We start from the raw sequence: 16,499 nt of genomic DNA on the forward strand, positions 1-16,499 counted from the left end.
TTAAATTCAAGGTCAGTTTACCTTATTCAATATGCCAATACCCTTTTCACAATTATGCTTCACTAATGGTCAATTAGGACTGATGCTAAAGCTGAAGCTCCAATACTTTGGCCACCTGATGCAAAAAACTGACTCACTGGAAAAGACCCTGATGTTGAGAAAGACTCAGAGAAGGCAATGGCACCCCACTCCAGTACTCTTGCCTAGAAAATCCCATGGATGAAGAAGCCTGGTAGGCTGCAGTCCACGGGGTTGCTAAGAGTCAGACATGACTGAAGCTACTTAGCAGCAGCAGCTGGGAAAGATTGAAGGCAGAAGGAGAAGGAGATGACTGAGGATGAGATGGTTGGATGGCATCACCAACTTGATGGATAAGAGTTTGAGCCAGCTCTGGGGGTTGGTGATGGACAGGAAAGCCTGGCATGCTGCAGTTCATGGGGTCGCAGAGAATCGGACATGATGGAGCAACTCAACTGAACTGAATGGTCAGTTTGTTACCCCCAGACACTAGCTATCCTGCTTTATGATACCACTCATGAACCTAAAGATGTGGCTCATGTCCATAGCAGTTCCAAAACAATATCATGTATAACATTATAGCTACTTGCCTTAATGTTAAATTTATTCTCAGTCTTCTATTTTACCTGTACAAAGAAAAGAGAGTCCTCATAGAGTCTTAGATTTTCTTGTGCTAACAAAAAATTCCATACAATCTTGCCACATGTGGTAAACGAAGGTTATTAACAGCTCTAGGGGACAATAACCAAGTGATACTGCGAAGATCAGAATTTAGAAGGAGTTCATGGATCAAGGGACTTTACCCCTAAGGGACCTATTTGGTTGGACCAGAACAAGGTCCTAAAGACTCATAATAAGACACTAGAGGAAATTCCCTGGTGGTCCAGGGAATTGGCATTCAGTTCAGTTCAGTTTAGTTCAGTCACTCAGTCGTGTCGGCATTTTCATTGCTGTGGCCACAGGTTCAGTCCCTGGTCAGGGAACTAAGATCCCACAAGCCATGCAGTGCAACCAAAAAAAGACACTAGAGACAAAGAGGAAACAACATATTTACATTTATCGATGCTGAAGGATAGAACACACTGCACTCAAGATTGTGTTTCTTTGATTTGTAATCTTCAAATGTTACAATAAATAGCTTATGAGCTTTCATTTTCAGTGTTTCCCTAGTTCCCACAACTGTCAGAGGCAAGCCCTTTTCCATTTGCTGATTCAGCGATATGAAGAGCTCAAAGTTGTCAGAGGCCAGTCTTAGCTATGTTCCCTTTGGAATATTCTTCCCTGGGGCACTAGGACCTCTGAACCTACCAAACCAAAGTTCACAATAATAAAAAGCATCTTCATCTTCGGTTGCTCAGTTGTGTCTGACTCTTTGTGACCCCATGGACTTAGTCTACCAGGCTCCTCTGTCCATGGGATTTCCCAGGCAAGAATACTAGAGTGGGTTGCCATTTCCTTCTCCAATAAAAAACATAAATTCCCATAACAAATAGTTCAGTCCTATTGTTAAAGTGACTTTTTACCCCTGGGATTCATATACACTACCTATCAGGCAGAGGACAATATAGCAGCCACTGGCTTAAGTTATTTTCTGCATCAAATAGGCAGCCTTGTAAACTTTTAAGTTGTTCACCTCCCAGTTGACAAAAAATCTGACCATCCATCATGCCATTCCTCCACTATATCCATGAGATGTTTCTTGGTTATTGAGTGCGAGTAAGTCTAATGAATTCTAGGGGCATAAGCCTGTTGTGACACTTCACTTTTTATAAAAACGTCTCCAGAGCCAAAGTTGCATAGGAATAGATAAGGCCAAAAACGCTCTGTTAGCCCATAATGGTAGTACTAGCAGAAGCACTATGGTTGGGGAAGAAAAATCAGTACCCAGAGCAAATTTATATCCCTATGAAGACAAGTCCTTAATCCTTCCAGAACAGGTGGATGGCGAGTATACTGAGAGCATGGTGAGGTGTGGCACCATCCATTGTGCTAAGGCTTTACTTCTGCATTACAAACTTGCACAGTCAGTCATGATGGTAGCCAGATCACCCGTAGTACGGGGAAACTCATGTTGTTGTGTCTATGTAGAGACTTCAACTATGTTTCTATGGCCACACTTTAGAATCCATTAAGAATAAACAGTAGAAGGTATCAGTGAAGCAGTACTATCCTAAGGAAAAGAGGCTGATTTACATCACAGAGGCAAGTTACCTTGTTCCAGTATAGTGAATAATCTCCAATGGACTTTTACATAGGCATTCTCTCTGCCCTCTGTGAAAAGTCCATCCACATAATTCAGCCTAGATTGCATCTCAAGAAACTTGTACTCTTGTTCTTTCTTAGGTCTTAAACAAACAAATCAGCAATTAGCCCTGTCCACAGTTAGTAAGATCTGTACAATAGGTCATCTTTCCTTCCAAGGAACTGTACAACCACAGTATTCCCTGACTGGGGGAAGCACAAAATGACAGCTTAGAAAGACCCTGAACTCATCTCCTCCTATAAGCACACTGAATCTGTACCTACATATGGAGCAAGTATTGCTGAAGATCAAACAGCTGATTGAACAGCTATTGCACAGAAGTAGTCTACATAAAAACAGGTAGGAATGATGGAACATGGTACCCATGGGAACCCTACAATAATCATGACAAATTGTGGCAGGGAGAGACGTAGCTAAAGGGCAGAATACAAACTCACTGTTAGACACAGTGAGAAAATAGTTTAACGGGCACCTGGACTATATGGGAAAACATTCATTTAATAACTTTAGATCATTTGTCAAATGCGCAGGGAACTTCTGGAACCCTCTTGCTATCAAAGTTGCTAGTGAGCCTTGGGGATCTCCCTCATCTGCACCTTTTCAATCCCCAGTCTTCCTTCCAAAACGACACTCCCCAGATACTATTCCCAGTATAAGGCTCACACTCCAGCCTAATGGCCAAAGCCCTAAGACACACTCTGTCAACTCAAAGTATCCTCCTACAAAAGGTCACTCTAAAGACCAGGCTTAGTGTTAGTGTTAGTCACTCAGTTGTGTCTGACTTTTTGCAACCCCATATACCATAGCCCACCAGGTCTCTCTGTCCATGGGATTCTCCAGGCAAGAATACCAGAGTGGGTTGCCTTTCCTTCTCCAGGGGATCTTCCCAACCCAGGAATCAAACCCATGTCTCCTGCACTGCAGGCAAATTCTTTACTATCTCAGTCACCAGGGAGAGGTAGCTATTTCACCTATCACAGAAGCAAGAATCATTGGTGAAACCAAATGAGAAGACCAGGGGGATATGTTCCAAACAAAAGAATGAAATGAAAGAATATAAAAACCCCTAATGAAAGGGAGGTAAGTAATTCATCTGAAAAAAAAGAGTTTTTTAAAAATAGTTATAAGCATGTTTATCAATCTCAAAAAAACAAAGGAAGAACTCAGTGAGAATGTCATAATTCTCATCATTAGTTAGATATCATCATTAGAATGTCATCATTAGTTTTCATAAGAAAACTAATCACAACTGAGGAATTCAGTAACTGAAACAAAAAGTAATGAGAGGGAATCAACAGGACACCAGATAGTACAGAACAGATAAGCAATCTGTGAGATGGAAGAGTGAAAGGCACCCAATCAGAACAAATTTTTAATAAGAGTTTAAAGGAACTCTGGGACAACATCAAGTGTGTAATATTCATATTATAGGAATCCGAGGAGAAGAGAGAGGAGACAGAGAATTTTTCTGAAAAGATAATGAATAAAAACTTTCCTACTCTGGGAAAAGAAATAGACATCAAGATACAGGAAGCACAGAGGGTCCCAAACAAGATAAACCCAAAGAGAACTACATCATGACATATTATGATTAAAATGACAAAATTAAAAATAAAGAGAATATTAAAGGGAGGAAGAGAGGAACAACTAATCACAAACAAAGGAAGCCCCATAAGAATATAAGCTCAGCAGAAGCTTTACAGGACCAGGAGTGGAGGGATATATTTAAAGTGCTGGGAAAAAAGTGTGCAACACTATTTGCCAGAAGTCATAGCAATACTGTCTTGAATCTGACCCCTAAGGAAAAGGAAATTAAAGCAAAAACAAACAAATGGGACCTAATTAATCTTAAAAGCTTTAAAAAAAAAAAAAAGGAAACCATCAATAAAACAAGAAGACAACCTACTGTAGGGGAGAAAATATTTGCAAATGATATGACCAATAAGAGGTTAATACCATATATATATATATATATATATATATATATATATATATATATATAAAATAGCTCATACAAGACATCAATAAAAACAATCTGACTTAAAAATGAGTATAAAACCTGAACAGACATTTTTGCAAAGAAGACATACAGATGGCCAAAGAGCACATGAAAAGATGCTCAACATCTTTAATTGCCAGAGAAATGAAAGTTAAAACTACAATGAGATATCACCTAACAACACCTGTCAGAGTGGCTATCATCAAATGTTGATGAGCAAAAGAAGTTCTCAAAGGAAATTTCATTGCCATACAAGCCTACCTCAAAAAATAAGTTTAATATTAGAGTAACAAACAAAACCCAAGTTAGTAGAAAGATAGAAATCATAAAGATCGGAAATAAATAGAAACTAAAAAAAAAGCTACTAGAAAGATCAATGAAACTAAAAGTTCATTCTTTGAAATGATAAACAAGTGATAAACTTTTAGCCAGATTTATCAAGAAAAAAAAAAAAAAGGAAAGAGCCAAAATCAGTAAAATCAGAAATGAACAAAAAGTTATAACTAACACCACCAAAATATGAAAGATCATAAGAGATTACTATTTGCCAATAAAATGGACAACCTAGAAGAAATAGACAAATTCTTAGAGTGGTACAATCTCTCAAGGCTGGATCAGGAAGAGAAAATATGAAACTGAATCAGTATTTTTAAAAATCCCAACAAACAAAACTTCAGGACCAAATAGGTTCACAGGTGAATTCTACCAAACATTTAGCAAAGAGTTAACACTTACTCTTTCCAAACTACTTCAAAATATTGCTAAGGAAGGAATGCTCACAAATCCATTCAATGAGGCTAAGGTCACCCTGACACCAAAACCAGACAAAAATAACACACAAACACACAAAAGAAAATTAAAGCCAATGTCACTGTTGAGCGTAGACGCAAAAACTCCTCAACAAAATACTAGCAAACCCAATCCAATAGTACATTATCACATGCCATAACCAGGTGAAATTTATCCGAGGGATGGAAGGATGGTTCAATATTTGAAAATCAGTGTGATATACCACATTAACAAATTAATGAATAAAAACCATACAATCATCTCAATAGATTCAGGAAAAGATTTTTATCAAAGTCAACGTTTAAGATTTAAAAAAAAAAAAAAAAAAACCTCTCCAGAAAGTGTGCCTCAATATAATAAAGGCCTTATATTGACAAATGCACAGTTAACATCATAGTCAACAGTGGAAAACTGAAAGCATTCTTCCTAAGAACAGGAACAAGTCAAGGATGCCCACTCTTGCCACTGTTATGCAACATAGTTTTGGAAGTCCTAGCCACAGCAATCGAAGAAAAAGAGATAAAAAGAATACAAATCAGAAAAGAAGAAGTAAAATATTCATTGTTTGCAGATGACATGATACGATACATAGAAAATCCCAAAGATATCACCAGAAAACTACAGGAGCTCATCAATGAATTTGGTAAAGTTTCAAGACACAAAATTAATATATAGAAATCTGTTGCATTTCTATGCACTAAAACTGAACTACCAGAAAACAAAATTAAGGAAACAATTCCATTTACTATCACATCAAAGGGAATAAAATACCTAGGATAAACTACCCAAGACGACAAAAGACCTGTTCTCCAGAAACTATAAGAAATTGATGAAAGAAATCAAAGATAACACAAACAGATGGAAATATATTCAGTGCTCTTACACTGGAATTGGCAGTGTTAAAATGACCATACTACCCAAGGCAATCTACAGAGTCAATGTAATCTTATCAAGTTACAAATGACATTTTTCACAAAACTGGAAAAAAATTTTTTTAATTTGTATAGAAACAAAATGACCCTGAATAGCCAAAACAGTTTTGAGAAAGAAGTATGGAACTGGGGGTTGGGGGATAAATTAGATATTTGGGACTAACAGATACACACTACTAAAAAAAACATAGATAACCAAAAAGAACCTGCAGAGTAGAACTGTAACTATATTCAATATCCTATAATAGCCTATAGTGGAAAAGAATCTGAAAAAGAATAGATAGATAGATAGATGATAGATAGATAGAAGTGAACCACTTTGCCGTACACCTGAAACACTGTAAATTAACTATACTTCAGTGATTTTTTTAAAGAGTAATATTTTAAGAATAATGTCCTTTCTTTAACCCCTTGGTAAGCAAGTCCACATTCTATTACTTGCTTCAGTTCAGTTCAGTTCAGTTCAGTTGCTCAGTTGAGTCCGACTCTTTGCAACCCCATGAAGCACAGCACGCCAGGCCTCCCTGTCCATCACAAAATCCCAGAGTTCACTCAGACACATGTTCATCGAGTCAGTAATGCCATCCAGCCATCTCATCCTCTGTCATCCCCTTCTCCTCCTGCCCCCAATACCTCCCAGCATCAGGGTCTTTTCCAATGAGTCAACTCTTCGCAGGAGGTGACCAAAGTACTGGAGTTTCAGCTTCAGCATCATTCCCTCCAAAGAAATCCCAGGGCTGTTCTCCTTCAGAATGGACTGGGTGGATCTCCTTGCAGTCCAAGGGACTCTCAAGAGTCTTCTCCAACACCACAGTTCAAAAGCATCAATTATTTGGCGTTCAGCCTTCTTCACAGTCCAACTCTCACATCCATACATGACCACAAGAAAAACCATAGCCTTGACTAGACAGACCTTTGTTGGCAAAGTAATGTCTCTGCTTTTGAATATGCTATCTAGGTTGGTCATAACTTTCCTTCCAAGGAGTAAGTGTCTTTTAATTTCATGGCTGCAGTCACCATCTGCAGTGATTTTGGAGCCCCAAAAAATGAAATCTGACAAGATTTCCACTGTTTCCCCATCTATTTCCCATGAAGATATGGGACCAGATGCCATGATCTTCGTTTTCTGAATGTTGAGCTTTAAGCCAACTTTTTCACTCTCCACTTTCACTTTCATCAAGAGGCTTTTTAGTTCCTCTTCACTTTCTGCCATAAGGGTGGTGTCATCTGCATATCTGAGGTTATTGATATTTCTCCCGGCAATCTTGATTCCAGCTTGTGTTTCTTCCAGTCCAGCATTTCTCATGACGTACTCTGCTTATAAGTTAAATAAGCAGGGTGATAATATACAGCCTTGAAGTACTCCTTTTCCTATTTGGAACCAGTCTGTTGTTCCATGTCTGGTTCTAACTGTTGCTTCCTGACCTGCATACAGATTTCTCAAGAGGCAGGTAAGGTGGTCTGGTATTCCCATCTCTTGAAGAATTTTCCACAGTTTATTGTGATCCACACAGTCAAAGGCTTTGGCATAGTCAATAAAGCAGAAATAGATGTTTTCCTGGAGCTCTCTTGCTTTTTCCATGATCCAGCGGATGTTGGCAATTTGATCTCTGGTTCCTCTGCCTTTTCTAAAACCAGCTTGAACATCTGGAAGTTCAGGGTTCACATATTGCTGAAGCCTGGCTTGGAGAATTTTGAGCATTACTTTACTAGTGTGTGAGATGAGTGCAATTGTGCAGTAGTTTAAGCATTCTTTGGCATTGCCTCTCTTTGGGACTGGAATGAAAACTGACCTTTTCCAGTCCTGTGGCCACTGCTGAGTTTTCCAAATTTGCTGGCATATTGAGTGAAGCACTTTCACAGCATCATCTTTCAGGATTTGGAATAGCTCAACTGGAATTCCATCACCTCCACTAGCTTTGTTCGTAGTGATGCTTTCTAAGGCCCACTTGACTTCACATTCCAGGATGTCTGGCTCTAGGTCAGTGATCACACCATCATGATTATCTGGGTAGTGAAGATCTTTTTTGTACAGTTCTTCTGTGTATTCTTGCCACCTCTTCTTAATATCTTCTGCTTCTGTTAGGTCCATACCATTTCTGTCCTTTATCGAGCCCATCTTTGCATGAAATGTTCCCTTGGTATCTCTGATTTTCTTGAAGAGATCTCTAGTCCTTCCCATTCTGTTGTTTTCCTCTATTTCTTTACATTGATCACTGAGGAAGGCTTTCTTACCTCTTCTTGCTATTCTTTAGAACTTTGCATTCAGATGCTTATATCTTTCCTTTTCTCCTTTGTTTTTTGCTTCTCTTCTTTTCACAGCTATTTGTAAGGCCTCCCCAGACAGCCATTTTGCTTTTTTGCATTTCTTTTCCATGGGGATGGTCTTGATCCCTGTCTCCTGTACAATGTCATGAACCTCATTCCATAGTACATCAGGCACTCTATGTATCAGATCTAGGCCCTTAAGTCTATTTCTCATTTCCACTGTATAATCATAAGGGATTTGATTTAGGTCATACCTGAATGGTCTAGTGGTTTTCCCTACTGTCTTCAATTTAAGTCTGAATTTGGCAATAAGGAGTTCATGATCTAAGCCACGGTCAGCTCCTGGTCTTGTTTTTGTTGACTGTATAGAGCTTGTCTATCTTTGGCTGCAAAGAATATAATCAATCTGATTTCAGTGTTGACCATCTGGTGATGTCCATGTATAGAGTCTTCTCTTGTGTTGTTGGAAGAGGGTGCTTGTTATGACCAGTGCATTTTCTTGGCAAAACTCTATTAGTCTTTGCCCTGCTTCATTCTGTATTCCAAGGCCAAATTTTCCTGTTACTCCAGGTGTTTCTTGACTTCCTACTTTTGCATTCCATCCCCCTGTCATGAAAAGGACATCTTTTTTGGGTGTTAGTTCTAAAAGGTCTTGTAGGTCTTCATAGAACTGTTCAACTTCAGCTACTTCAGCGTTACTGGTTGGGGCATAGACTTGGATTACTGTGATATTGAATGGTTTGCCTTGGAAACGAACAGAGATCATTCTGTCGTTTTTGAGATTGCATCCAAGTACTGCATTTCGGACTCTTTTGTTGACCATAATGGCTACTCCATTTCTTCTGAGGAATTCCTGCCTGCAGTAGATATAATGGTCATCTGAGCTAAATTCACCCATTCCAGTCCATTTCAGTTCACTGATTCCTAGGGTGTCGACATTCTTGCCATCTCTTGTTTGACCACTTCCAATTTGCCTTGATTCATGGACCTGACATTACTTGCTTAGTCAGTAATATTTTGGGGCCATGTTAAATTCTAGTAGAGTCACAATCACCCATATTAACCAACATAACTAGTTTCTATTCCACTGAGAGTTGTTGAAGGTGAATAACTGATAGCAGTCTATCATACTGAGTCATTTTAGTAAACCAGAAAAGTTTATATTTAATATATAACCCTAAACAGCCACACACATTCTACTCACACTTTTTACAGGCAGTAAATGTTATTCTTAAAGTAGCAAAAATGAACATATTTGCTAATTTGATTAAAAAAAAGGTATAGATGCTCTATAAATAAATAAGTCTCATACCCAAACATACACACATATGTACATACACAATGACCAATGTTTTGATATTCAAAATTATTTTTATTTATTTTTTAAATTTAAATGTATTTATTTTAATTAGAGACTAATTACTTTATAATATTGTATTGGTTTTGCCATACAGACTATCCACTAATTACTGTATTTGACAGTAAGGTAAGGTCTTAAAATTCCTAAGGACATTAAATGTTAAGTTTAAGTGGACACACTATAGTCTTAGAAGTATAACTCAAATTGATTGAACACATAATTTTATCCTTTTCCTAATTTTAAATGCTTATGTTTGCTCTCTACAAGTAAGATCAAGGAGAACATCAATTTTGACTTTAAACAAAGTATTAAATAAGTCTTAATTATTCAAGAATTTGTTTTGATTATATGAATTTGGATAATGTAAAAAGCTTTTGAGCTAATAATTTGTATGAGAACTTTTTTTCTGAAAAAGCTAGAACATTTAAAGCAGTAGAAGTCAGTTAAAAGCCTTTGGAACATGAGTCTCATTAGATTACATAAGCACTTAGTAATCTCTATAAACCAACTCTTATAGAGCCTTTTTACTTTTAAAAAATGTACAAAAGTTGTCAATATCTCATTGATGTAGGAAAATACTTCACATTCACACAGTGAGAGTAAAGAATGTCTTAAATAGAGAAACATGGCTACACATAAAGCTCTTAGATTCAGTTTTACAACCTCACCTACAGGTCAAAAGTATAATTAGATTTACCAAGATATCAAAACATCCATTGATGTGATTGGGGCATTTAATTCCCCTACTATTATTATGTTGCTATCTAACTGAAGTATCTGCATAGACTTAACGACATTAATTTCCCCTCACGATGGGTAACCTGGCTATCATTATGGCCAACTGCCCAAGTTGCCAATGCAAAAGTAAAGCCTCAGTACACTCCATGGTGCCACAGCTCACTAAACTCTCAGTAGACTCAGTGTCTATATTTTCTGGAAGGATTTAAGACTTGTCTTCATAGTGATATAATTTTTTTCTGGGTACTTATTTTCCCAACCATAGTGCTTCTGTTAGCACACTACACTTTATGGATTTATACAGTGTTTTTTCTACCTTATCTATTCCTATGGTGTCCCATGCAATTTTGGATCTGGACACATTTTTATAGAAAATGAAGTGTGACAACAGTCTCACACCTGTAGAATTTACTACACTTACTATGTTTCATATTCAAAAAAAAAAAAAAATCACTCATAGAGTGATGGAATGGCCTGGTGAATGCTCAATTTTATATCAGCTGGGGAATGAACACCTTCCAAGTTTAGAAAGCTGTCTATCTGATGCAGTATATATCTTAAAGCCAATGGCCACCATATATTACCATTTGTCCTTTAGCCAGAATGTATGTACCCAAGGGAGAAAAAGCCTCTTTAACAATGAAAGTGAAAGTGAAGTCGCTCAGTCGTGTCGGACTCTTTGGGACCCCATGGACTGTGGCCTACCAGGCTCCTCCGTCCATGGGATTCTCCAGGCAAGAATACTGAAGTGGGTGGGTTACCATTTCCTTCTCCAGGGGATCTTCCCTACCCAGGGATCGAACCCGGGTCTCCCGCATTGGAGGCGGACACTTTAACCTCTGAGCCACCATGAACCAAACAAGTTACTATCAATATTTATGCTTTCTATTGTTGTGAACTTTGGTTTAATAGATTCAGAGGTCCTGGTGCCCCCAGTAAAGAATGTTCCAAAGGGAACACAGCTACAACTGGCCTCTGACAGTTTGAAGCTCTTCACGTCACCAAACCAGCCAATAGAAAATTTCTTTCCTCTGACAATTGTGGAGACAAGATCAAGTGTGAAAATGGAAGTCCATTAACCATGTACTGAAATATTTAAAAGTTATACATCAAGGTAACAAAATCATGAGTACAATGTGTGCTATCCTTCTACGTTCACAAATACATGTTGTTTCTTCTTGTCTAGTATCTTATTATGAGTTTTATGAGTCTTTTGGACCTTTGTTCTGGTCAAACCAAATAGGTCCCTAGAGGTAAAGTCCCTTGATTCATGAAGTCCTTCTAAACTCCTATCTAGGCAATCACTTGATCACTGTCCTCTGCTGCTGCTGCTGCTAAGTCGCTTCAGTCGTGTCCGAACTCTGCGTGACCCCAGAGACGGCAGCCCACCAGGCTCCGCTGTCCCTGGGATTCTCCAGGCAAGAACGCTGGAGTGGGTTGCCACTTCCTTCTCCAATGCATGAAAGTGAAAAGTGAAAGTGAAGTCACTCAGTCGTGTCCGACTCCTAGCGACCCCAAGGACTGTAGCCCACCAGGCTCCTCCGTTCATGGGATTTTCCAGGCAAGAGTACTGGAGTGGGGTGCCATTGCCTTCTCCATGATCACTGTCCTCTAGAGCTGTTAATTACCTTTATTCCCACAATGGCAAGATTTATGGCACTTTTTGTTAGAAAACACAGGAAAATCTAAGACTTCATGAAAAAGTTTTTTTCTTATACAGGTGAAATAGAAGAATATGGATAAATTTAACGATAAGCAGAGTGACTGTAGTATCAGACATGATTCTATTGTTGAAACTGCTATGGAGATGACTGAATGAGTGCTATCCTAAAGCAAGGTAACATCTGGAGTAACAAACTGACTAGTAGTGGAGAATAACTGTGAAAAGTTTATTGGCATTTGGAAAAGGTAAATAGACCTTTAGTTTAACCAGATTCACACAGTGTTAGAGTAATGTGAAAGATATTAGGAAAAGTCAAATGGCTTTATAATTTTGGGAGTCAGCATTCTGTTGCCAGTGATGATTATATGAAAGATCCTCATCTGCAATTTGATAAACAGGTAAGAAAAACTGATGACACATAAATCTGAGAAAACATGGGTTCTTATAATCTCATTAGTTTCTGAGAAGAGATAAAGTATAAACTGATTCTCAGTGGTAATGGAAGGAAATTTACTAGATACTTGTAAAATTTTCAAGAAGGAAATCTTATAGATGCTTGAAAAGAAGACACACCTGAAAACCCAAATCCGAGTAAATTGTTTCCAGTGTAAATTCTAACTTAAAATATGATGTGCAAAACTTACCCCAAAAAATGAAAACTACCAGATCAATTGATTCTCCTGAATTCTTATAGGCTGTATAATTTTACAGTGTTTTTTATTAATTTTACCTATAAACAATAACTAGAATGCAGAAGAGTTTAGATAAAGTTGACAAATGTGATATTTTTTTCCAGAAGTGAAAGATATATTTCCTCCTAAAAGGAATATAAAAGGGGTTTAGTTTTTGAATCTTGAAAACAGAAAGCTAAAGGGTGACTTAGGTTGTTGAGTTTATGTACATAAAAAGTTAATAAAACAGACACTGAAAATTATTTATATTGCATACAGTTATAAAAAGTAAAAAAGGGGAGGTCTTAAAATAGGGGAAGCAAACTTTTACTTACATGTGAAGAAGGATTTTATGACAATTTGAAGGACAAAATGCAGTCCAGTTTAGCTGAGGCAGGTTCTAGCCTCTCAATATTTTGAGATTGAGGATGGTTTAGAGTTTCAAAACTATGAGATGTATGTAGGTCCCTTTCATTTTGATAATTCTATTATTTGGAATCCTAAATACCAATATTTCCTTTATCTATAGAAGATAAAATGTTTAGGAATCTGTTTCCGGAAGATAATCAATTCTATATGGGTGAAGAAAAAGGATTAATCACAATAAAAGGAAAACATCTGGACCTTTTATTTGATAACATGTATATTTAATTAGATAATTATAATTAATGTGTCTGAGAAAAACAATTTTAAAACCTCTTTTCTGAGCACAACAATGGTGGTTTCAGAACCTAATCAACCAGAAGTTTGATTATAGACATTCAATGACTTTCAGGTAAATAAACATCATACCCTGGTATCTCCATCTAGAATCCTATCTATGACTACCTCTTGGGGCATAAATAGAATCCTGACTATGCCTCAGGCGGATTTAAAACTTTGATATGTGAATTTCACACATCAGACTGTGGGTTTCTATATTTTCTAATATTTGGTTTTATATTTCTTTTCTTGTTAGTATATCTAGGGAAAATTTATTTTTGACATCTCTAACTTTCTTTTTCCAGTACTCATTTCAGTGTAACTAAGAGCAATCAGTATTATTCTATTAGGTTTCATATTGTAGCTCCTCCCCTTTGAGCTCATTCTTTCAAATTCTTTATTCTCAGGTAGCTGAAGGATGTTGGAGAGCAAAAAAGCAAATAAATTCACATCTAGGAGTGTATAACTGATAAAAGCTTATGGAAAAAATCTTTCAAGACACAGTGCTTTAGAACATACTCAAAGTTGTTAATGATTATAGTTTTTGAAGAGTGTACCCAGAATGTAATGAAAATAAGAATCCATAAACAACCTCTTACTTAAAGTGAACCTTCTTTCTGTTCTTTATCATTTTACACATACTTTTCTTAGTTTCTCTTCATTTTTGACATAGTTTATTTCTTTTTCCTTAATTCTTCTTCACTTGTATAATCTCTATTTTCTGGGATAGGTTTTCAGGGCCGGGGCGGGGGGGGGGGGCCGGGTTTGAGGGTTTTTTTGCTTCTTCAGAGCTCCTCTCAAGTCTTTTTATTCATCTTCTTACATAATTATCCATACTTTCCTGTTTTTCAATCACCTGTTGGTTCCCCTTTTCTGTTTTTCAGTCACCCTGTTGATTACCCTATTTGTTGAATTGTTATATCACAAATACATAATTTACTATATCTGATACTATATTAGTTGCAATCTGATTTTCCCATGTTTCCTTCTTTATATTTAGGTATTAATTTCTATATTACTGAAACTTTTAGCTTATATTTGATGGTGCAATGTTTCTAGTGTCTTCTTCCTTTTTTATTCTAAGCATCTGTTAGAACTTGAGGTTACAAAAAAGGATAAACGCAACTCCTCCCCTCAATCCACTTATGTATATAACTACCTATAATGTAACATGGTAAATGATGCTTTCGGGCATGAATAAAGTGAATAGGAACATGGACAAGGAAGGTATAAATCTGCTCAGACTGTGAAGAGATGGTAGGAAAGGAAGTCTAAACGTTATAGCATGTGTTTATGCTGAGGTATGAATTATCCTTCTCTTCCAGAGAGAAGAGTAGTGGGTGGAGATGGTGGAATGGTGAAAGGGGCACTGGGGAAGAAGAACCAGTATATTTAAAGGCATGTAGTCTGTAGCATTGTCAGATAATAAACAGGTGATGTCAGATCGTGAGGTGCAAGAAAGGAAGTAAGAAAAAGAAATAGAAAATGAGATTATAAAAACAAGATTCCAAAAGGTTTGAATGCTCTAGTGGAACTTTGAAAGTCATCTGGAAACAAACAAAAAGAGACATATTAAACTATCAAACTATGACTAGTTATGTTTTGAGAATTGTTGGATTTTTGTTGAAATAGCAAAAACACTTGAAGGAAAGGGTCCTAATAAACTCTCTCAGTAGGTGTAGTATGAACTGATGAAAGTAGGGGCATTGAGAAGGGAAAGGAGCAGATATATGGCAGATGCTTTCAGTTAGAAAATAACTGTGACATAGTTTATCCATTTAAAAGGTACTCAAAACTGTATGAACAGTACTGTATATTTAACGTCAATATTTAATAATGAACATTTGTCATGTTTATCAGACTTTTTGGTAATAAATCCATTACAAATAAAATTGAAACCGTTCACCTATCAGATTCCTATCTTTCCTTCCCCAAATTGAATAACAATTCTGAAGTGTTTGGATAGTCTTTGTGCAAACCTAAATATTTTTTGCTACTTATTTAAATATTTATATTTAATATTATTTAAATCACCAAGTGTTTCTGACATTTATAAATATTGTTACTTTATATACATTCTTTTATAATTTGATGTTTCTCAGTCAACATATATTTTTGAGATTTTTTTCATGACAAAAAATCTAGTTCATTCTGTTTCCTTCCTAAATAATTTATTACATTGTATTAATACATAGTAAGTTACTTGTATTTGACTTCCAGCACCCCACTCCAGTACTCTTGCCTGGAAAGTCCCATGGGCAGAGGAGCCTGGTGGGCTGCAGTCCATGGGGTCGCTAAGAGTCAGACACAACTGAGCAACTTAGCTTTCACTTTTCACTTTCATGCATTGGAGAAGGCAATGGCAACCCACTCCAGTGTTTTTGCCTGGAGAATCCCAGGGGCGGGGGAGCCTGGTGGGCTGCCGTCTATGGGGTCGCACAGAGTTGGACACGACTGAAGCGACTTAGCAGCAGCAGCAGCAGGAACATTAAAGAGGAAGAATTAACTGGATTGGGTGACAAATATTATCTCTTACTCTCAGTTCAGTAAAATATTCATTTTCTCCATTTTACAGATGTGTAAAGGGCCCAGAGGTAAAAGGTATGTTACCATGCTGCTGCTGCTAAGTCGCTTCAGTCGTGTCCGACTCTGTGCGACCCCATAGACGGCCTCCCACCAGGCTTCCCGGTCCCTGGGATTCTCCAGGCAAGAACACTGGAGTGGGTTGCCATTGCCTTCTCCAATGTTACCATATTCAACAGGTAATTAAGTGACAGAATGTGAAATGTGGTTTTTCAGATACTGAAGCCTATATTCATTTCATTATCCTATGAAGCTTTTAACAGTAATAGGAATAACTGCTGTAAGATTTTGTAAAAGCTTAAGTAGAGACAGATTTGAATGATGTAGTCATACACACAGCCTATTTTTAATAAGTCCTAGAAGGAATCTAGATTCCCTGCGTCGACGCTGAGGTTGGTGATTGACCTCAATGTACTTTGACTTGAATCGGGCACTCAAGCTTTTTACTGATGACCTGTTACGTTCTCTAGCACTCTTCCAAGCTTATAAAGAAATATGAAAGGTAAAATTGTC

This window comes from Bos javanicus, chromosome 10, assembly GCF_032452875.1.
Source record: "Bos javanicus breed banteng chromosome 10, ARS-OSU_banteng_1.0, whole genome shotgun sequence".
NCBI classification, from domain to species: Eukaryota; Metazoa; Chordata; class Mammalia; order Artiodactyla; family Bovidae; genus Bos; species Bos javanicus.